This window comes from Theropithecus gelada, unplaced genomic scaffold (genome assembly GCF_003255815.1).
Source record: "Theropithecus gelada isolate Dixy unplaced genomic scaffold, Tgel_1.0 HiC_scaffold_15909, whole genome shotgun sequence".
Lineage (NCBI taxonomy): Eukaryota > Metazoa > Chordata > Mammalia > Primates > Cercopithecidae > Theropithecus > Theropithecus gelada.
In genome coordinates this window covers 251,382-259,963 of record NW_020257668.1, presented here as the reverse complement: position 1 = coordinate 259,963, position 8,582 = coordinate 251,382, and positions in this window count along the sequence as shown.

Sequence of the window (8,582 nt, the reverse complement as noted above, 5' to 3'; positions counted from 1 at the left end):
CAAGTGCAGCAGTCTGAGATCATTGTGGGGTGCTGGAACTTGGCAGAGGGGAGGGGTGTCTGCCATTGCTGAGACTTGAGTAGGCAGTTTTATGCTCACAGTGTAAACAAAACTGCTGGGAAGCTTGAACTGGGCAGAGCCCACTGCAGCTCAGCAAGGCTGACTGCCTCTCTAGATTCCACCTCTGTGGGCATATCTGAACAAAACTCAGCAGCCCCAGTCAGGGACTCATAGATAAACCCCTCATCTCCCTTGGATGGAGCACCTGGAGGAAGAGACAGCTGTGGATGCAGCTTCTGCAGAATTAAACGTCCCTGCCTGACACCTCTGAAGAGAGCAGTGGTTCTCCCAGCATGGCGTTTGACCTCTGATAATGGACACACTTCCTCCTCAAGTGGGTCCCTGACCCCCATGTAGCCTGACTGGGAGACACTTCCAGTAGGGACTGAAAGACACCTCACACAGGAGAGCTCTGGCTGGCATCTGGCAGGTGCCCATCTGGGATGAAGCTTATAGAGGAAGGATCAGGCAGCAATATTTGCTGTTCTGCAGCCTCCACTGGTGATACACAGGCAAACAGGGTCTGGAGTGGATCTCTAGCAAACTCCAACAGATCTGCAGCTGAGGGGACTCACTGTTGGAAGGAAAACTAACAAACAGAAAGGATTTGCACCAACATCAACCAAAAGGACATCCACACCAAAACTCCATCCATAGGTCACCAATATCAAAGACCAAAGGTAGATAAAACCATAAAGATGGGGAAAAAACAGAACAGAAAATCTGAAAATTCCAAAAAACAGAATGCCTCTTCTCTTCCAAAAGATCACAGTTCCTCGCCAGCAAGGGAACAAAACTGGATGGAGAATGAGTTTGACGAGTTGACAGAAGTAGGCTTCAGAAGGTCAGTAATAACCAATATCTCTGAGCTAAAGGAGCACTTTTTAACCCATTGCAAGGAAGCTAAAAACCTTGAAAAAAGGTAAGAAGAATGGCTAACTTGAATAAACTGCAGAGAAGAACATAAATTACCTGATAGAGCTGCAAAAAACATCACGAGAACTTCAAGATACATGCACAAGCTTCAATAGCCAATTTGATCAAATGGAAGAAAGGATATCAGTGACTGAAGATCAAATTAATGAAATAAAGCAAAAAGACAAGATTAGAGAAAAAAGAGTGAAAAGAAATCAACAAAGCCTCCAAGAAAAATGGGAATATGTGAAAAGACCAAATCTATGTTTGATTGGTGTACCTGAAAGTTATGGGGAGAATGGAACCAAGGAGGAAAACACTCTTCAGGATATTATCCAGGAGAACTTACCCAACCTAGCAAGAAAGGCCAACATTCAAATTCGGAAAATACAGAGAACACCACAAAGACACTCCTCAAGAAGAGTAACCCCAAGATACATAATCGTCAGATTCACCAAGGTTGAAATGAAGGAAAAAACTGTTAAGGGTAGCCACCAAGAAAGGTTGGGTTATCCACAAAGGAAAGCCCATCAGACTAACAGTGGATCTCTTGGCAGAAACTCTACAAGCCAGAAGAGAGTGGGGGCCAATATTCAACTCTCTTAAAGAAAAGAACAGAAAACCAAACACCGCATATTCTCACTCATAGGTGGGAACTGAACAATGAGATCACTTGGACTCGGGAAGGGGAACATCACACACCGGGGCCTATCATGGGGAGGGGGGAGGGGAGAGGGATTGCACTGGGAGTTATACCTGATGTAAATGACGAGTTGATGGGTGCTGACGAATTGATGGGTGCAGCACAGCAACATGGCACAAGTATACATATGTAACAAACCTGCACGTTATGCACATGTACCCTAGAACTTAAAGTATAATAATAATAAAAAATAAATAAATTTTTTAAAAAGCTAAAAAAAAAAAAGAAAGAAAAGAATTTTCAACCCAGAATTTCATATCCAGCCGAACCAAGCTTCATAAGTGGAGGAGAAATAAAATTCTATACAGATAAGCAAATTCTGAGAGATTTTATCACCACCAGGCCTACCTTACAAGAGTTCCTGAAGGAAGCACTAAACATGAAAAGGAAAACTGATACCAGCCACTGCAAAAACAAGCCAAATTATAAAGACCATTGATGCTATGAAGAAACTACATCAACTAACAGACAAAATAACCAGCTAGCATTATAATGACAGGATCAAATTCACATATAACAATATTAACCTAAAATGTAAATGGGATAAATGCCCCAATTAAAAGACACAGACTGGCAAATTGGATAAAGAGTCAAGACCCATCAGTGTGCTGTATACAGGAGACCCACCTCATGTGCAGAGACACACATGGGCTCAAAACAGAGGGATGGAGGAAGATTTACCAAGCAATTTGAAAGAAAAAAAAAAAAAAGCAGAGGTTACAATCCTAGTCTCTGATAAAACAGATTTTAAACCAACAAAGATCAAAAGAGACAAAGAAGGCCATTACATAATGGTAAAGGGATCAATTCAGCAAGAGGAGCTAACTACCTTAAATACGTATGCACCCAATACAGGAGCACCTGGATTCATAAAGCAAGTTCTTAGAGGCCTACAAAGAGACTTAGACTCCCACACAATAATAATGGGAGACTTTAACACCCCACTGCAAATATTAGATCAATGAGACAGAAAATTAACAAGGATATTCAGGACTTGAACTCAGCTCTGGACCAAGTGGACTTAATAGACATCTACAGAACTGTCCACCCCAAATCAACAGAATATACATTCTTCACAGCACCACATTGCACTTACTCTAAAATTGATCATGTAATTGGAAGTAAAACATTCCTCAGCGAATGTAAAAGAACAGCAATCACAACAAACTGTCTCTCAGACCACAGTGCAATCAAATTAGAACTCAGGATTAAGAAACTCATTCAAAACCGTACAACTACATGGAAACTGTACAACCTGCTCCTGAATGGCAACTGGGTAAATAACAAAATTAATGTAGAAATAAATAAGTTCTTTGAAACCAGTGAGAAAAGAGACACAATGTACTAGAATCTCTGGGACACAGATAAAGCAATGTTTAGAGGGAAATTTACAGCACTAAAGACCCACAGGAGAATGCAGGAAAGATCCAAAATCAACAACCTAACATCACAATTAAAAGAACTAGAGAAGCAAGAGCAAATAAATTCAAAAGCTAGCAGAAGACAAGAAATAACTAAGATCAGAAGAGAACTGAAGAGATAGATACACAAGAAACCCTTCAAAAAATCAATGAATCCAGGAGCTAGTTTTTTGAAAAGATCAACAAAATAGACCACTAGCAAGACTAATAAAGAAGAAAAGAGAGAAGAATAAAACAGATACTATAAAAAATGACAAAGGGGATATAACCACCTATCTCACAGAAATACAAACTACCATCAGAGGATATTATAAACACCTCTATGCAAATAAACTAGAAAATCTAGAAGAAATGGATAAATTCCTGGACACATACAGCCTCCCATGACTAGACCAGGAAGAAGTCGAATCTCTCAATAGACCAATAATACGTTCTAAAATTTAGGCAATAATTAATAGCCTACCAACCAAAAACAGTCCAGGAAAACATGGATTCACAGCCAAATTCTACCAGAGGTACAAAGATAAGCTGGTATCAGACCTTCTGAAACTATTCCACTCAATAGAAAAAGAGGGAATCCTCCCTAACTCATTTTATGAAGTCAGCATCATCCTGATACCAAAGCCTGGCAGAGACACAACAACAAAAAAAGAGAATTTTAGGCCAATATCACTGATGAACATTAATGTGAAAATCCTCAATAAAATACTCACAAACTGAATCCAGCAGCACATCAAAAAGCTTATCCACCATGACCAAGTTGGCTTCATCCCTGGGATGCAAGGCTGGTTCAACATACACAAATCAATAAATGTAATCCATCACATAAACAGAACCAATGACAAAAACGACATTTTTATCTCAATATGCAGAAAAGGCCTTTGACAAAATTCAACAGTCCTTCCAGCTAAAAACTCTCAATAAAGTAGGTATTGATGGAACATATCTCAAAGTAATTAGAGCTGTTTATGACAAACCCACAGCCAATATCATACTGAATGTGAAAGAACTGGAAGAATTTCCTTTGAAAACTGGCACAAGAAAAGGATGCCCTCTCTCACCACTCCTATTCAACATAGTATTGGAAGTTGTAGTCAGGGCAATCAGGCAAGAGAAAGAAATAAAGAGTATTCAATTAGGATAAAGAGGAAGTCAAATTGTCTCTGTTTGCAGATGACATGATTGTATATTTAGAAAATCCCATTGTCTCAGTCCCAAATCTCCTTAAGCTGATAAGCAACTTTAGCAAAGTGTCAGAATACAAAAATCAATGTGCAAAAATCACAAGCATTCCTATACAACAATAACAGACAAACAGAGAGCCAAATCATGAGTGAACTCCCATTCACAATTGCTACATAGAGAATAAAATACCCAAGAATACAACTTACAAGAGATGTAAATGACCTTTTCAAGGAGAACTACAAACCACTGCTCAAGGAAATAAGAGAGGGCACAAACAAATGGAAAAACATTCCATGCTCGTGAATAGGAAGAATCAATATCATGAAAATGGCCATGTTGCCCAAAGTAATTTATAGATTTAATGCTATTCCCATCAAGGTACCATTGGCTTTCTTCACAGAATTGGTAAAAACAACTTATATTTCATATAGAACCAAAAAAGAGCCCATATAGCCAAGACAATACTAACAAAAAGAACAAAGCTGGAGGCATCACACTACCTGACTTCAAAATATACTACAAGGCTACAGTAACCTAAACAGCATGGTACTGGCATTAAAATAGATATAAAGACCAATGGAACAGAACAGAGGCCTCAGAAATAACACCAAACATCTAAAACCATCTGATCTTTGACAAACCTGACAGAAACAAGCAATGGGGAAAGGATTCCCTATTTAATAAATGGTGCTGGGAAAACTGGCTAGCCATATCTAGAAAGCTGAAACTGGACCCCTTCCTTAGATCTTATACAAAAATTAACTTGAGATGGATTAAAGACTTAAATGTAAGACCTAAAATCATAAAAACCCTAGACGAAAATCTAGGCAATACCATTCAGGACATAGGCATGGGCAAAGATTCCATGACTAAAACACCAAAAGCAATGGCAGCAAAAGGCAAAAAAGACAAATGGGATCTAATTAAACTAAAGAGCTTCTGCACAGGAAAACAAAATACCATCAAAGTGAACAGACAACCTACAGAATGGGAGAAAATTTTTGCCATCTATCCGTCTGACAAAGGGCTCATCTCCAGAATCTACAAAGAAACAAATTTCCAAGAAAAAAACAAACAACCCCTTCAATAAGTGGGCTAAGGATATGAACAGACACTTCTCAAAAAAAAAGACATTTATGCAGGCAACAGACATATGAAAAAATGTTCATCATCACTGATTATTAGAGAAATGCAAATCAAAACCACAATGAGATACCATTTCACTCCAGTTAGAATGGTGATCATTGAAAAGTAAGGGGTTGGGAGAGTGACAGCATTAGGAGAAATACCTAATGTAAATAATGAGTTGAGGGGTGCGCAAACCAATATGGCACATGTATACCTATGTAACAAACCTGCATGTTGTGCACATGTACCCCAGAATTTAAAGTATAATAATAAAATAAAATAAAAATTTTTAAAAAGATGGTCAAGAAAGATTCAAGCACATGGAAAACAAAATATGACTAATATTTGAAAACATGTTTTAAATCTGTTGGCAAGTGGGCTTCATGATACTGAGCCACAGAATGAGACAAATTCACCCACAGGCAGCCGTAAATAATGTGAACATCTCTATGTGGGAGTAGCCCCCTGTAAAACACGGATGAAGGAGCAGAGTGGAACATGTGCTTCCTGTAAGTAATTAGGCATCTGATCACAAACACTATAAAACTAATAAAAAAGACAATCAGTCAATAGCATCAATACTTCGGTTGTATGTTAAGTACCTTATAGTAGTAAGTTTTATAATTGATATCAAAATACTCTGTTCTGTCTGTACTTAAGAAGTTGAAGCATTTAAATAGAGTTGGAAATTTAACTCTATTTTCTAACTTAACAATATTTAGGAAAAGTTGGTAGGCAAGCTTATATAATTTTTAATTGCTACATTATATTATAAAAGTTTTGTTTAGAGTTTTAGATGAATTTTATTACCTAAATTCATAAGTATAATACATTTAGCATTAAATTAAATGATAATAGTAGTAAATGATTTTCACATACAGAAGTCCTTGGAACATTTGAAGATGCTGGCAACAATTGTATTTGTCAAACCATGCCAAATAGTGTTGAGCAACATTTACAAGAATGAGCATTGTGTATTCTGCATATTTTTAATGGCATGGAATTAGAATTTCACTTTAGGATTTTGCTGTTTGTTAATTTGGTTTGTAAATTATTATATTTAAGAAAATGTAAAACAAGCTTACTTTCAAGGTAATTTTACTTAGAGTTTATTTTAGATCTTTCTGCAGAATCTTAATAATGCTCTTTTATCTCTTTAAATGATTTTTCTCCTTTACTGTGTGGATAGGGTGAATTTTCTTAGACGATTTTCTGATATTGAACTATCTTTGCATTACTCAAATCACCCCACTTTTTTATACTGTATTTTAGTATTGATATTCTGATGAATTTTTCTTGATCATACTGTATTACATAGAGAATTTTTTCTTCTATATTAATAGGTTCAGTCTGTGTATAGAGTTTCTGTGCTATTGTTATAATATTTTGAATTAAGATTCTTCTCCTTTCATAAAATCAATTTGGGGAAGTTTCTGATTTAGTTAACATCAGAAGTATTTAATTTTTAAAGGATTGATAGACCTTAGCTGTGAAACAATCTTGGTGTCTGTCTTGTGTTTATTTTATTTTTAAATTTTAGATAATTACCTTTTCAATTTCTTCTATGATAATTGCTCTTTCACATTTTCTACTTCTTGGAACAATTTAAGTATATTTCTTATAGGTTTTCAAATTCCATGCTATTAAGGATTCATATAATTCATATCATCTCTTTTACAGCTATAATTATATCCTTTCTTTTCCAGTTTTTAGACATTTTTATATACGTGCTTCATAGCTTTTGCTAGTTAAAATCACAAGTGTTTTTTTCTCAATGTTTTTATTTTCAGCCATTGTTCTTAAGTTATAAAGACCTTTAATACTACATTATCTGATTAAGCTTTTCTGTGTCTTGTAAGTCTTCTCATAGTATGTTTTCATTTCATTGCTGTGTAAATGATTTAGAATTTTTGTTTTGGTATACTCTTGGATAAAAGGCTATATAAGAGGCTTAATTTTTCAATGAGTAAATTCTTTAGTAATATTTTTACTTTGTTTAATTTTACTAGACTATTATCAAAAACATCCCCTGTCATGTCTCTTCTCTTTTATAATGTCTTAAGGCTTTCTTCGTGCTAAATACATTGTAGATTTTTGTATACTGTCTAAGGACATGTAACACAATATATTTTCCATTTTAAAGGATTTTAAGATGACTATAAAATAGCCTTAGTGATTGTATTATTTAATTCTGTTTTTACTTTTTGTTAATAAATTTCTACTATTTAGTATGAAAGACTTCAATTAAAATGTCCTACTAAAAAATTATATTAATCAAATTTTTGTGTTGCTAATGATTTTCACTTTATATCTTTAGATGTACTGTTTTTGGTCCTAAAAGATTTATGACTATCATACCTTTCTTATAAATTATAGCTCTAGGGATCACATAATCTCTCTTTATCCAGTTTAGTCTTTTTTATTCTTAGATTTCACCCTGTGTAATATTCATAGTAAATCCATGGTTTTGTTTTTCGTTTTTTGTTTGTTTGTTTGTTTTTGTTTTGCATCTCTTAGTATCTCTTAGGCCATTCCATTATTTTTCAACTTGTCTGTGTAGTTCTTGTAAACCACACATAACTGGAGTTTGACGAGCAACACAATATTATAGTATCCATCTTATATTAGTTGAAATTAGCAGCCTCACATTTAGTACACCCAGTGATGTGCTTTATTTTATTCCTTCTCTCTTACTTGATACTTATTGTTTAACATTTTGTTTTTCTTTCTTTTTTGTCTAGATTTTTAATATTATAACTATTCCTCTTTCACTTTTACAATATGTAAGCACTACACATTTTCTTTTCTCTAGCATTTAACTTATTTTCAAATTCTCATATTCATATACATGATTTTCTATTAATAATAATAATATACTATTTAACTATTTCTTCTCACAAAGGTGCTAAATTTTCTCCCATTTTCCACCCTCATGCCAATGGGATGAGACCTTTAAAGCATTTTTTTTTTGAGACAGAGGTCTCACTCTGTCACCCAGGCTGGAGTGCAGTGGCACGATCTTGGCTCCCTGCAAGCTCCACCTCCCGGGTTCACGCCATTCTCCTGCCTCAGCCTCCCCAGTAGCTGGGACTACAGGCGCCCGTCACCACGCCTGGCTAATTGTTTTTTGTATTTTTAGTACAGACGGGGTTTCACCATATTAGCCAGGA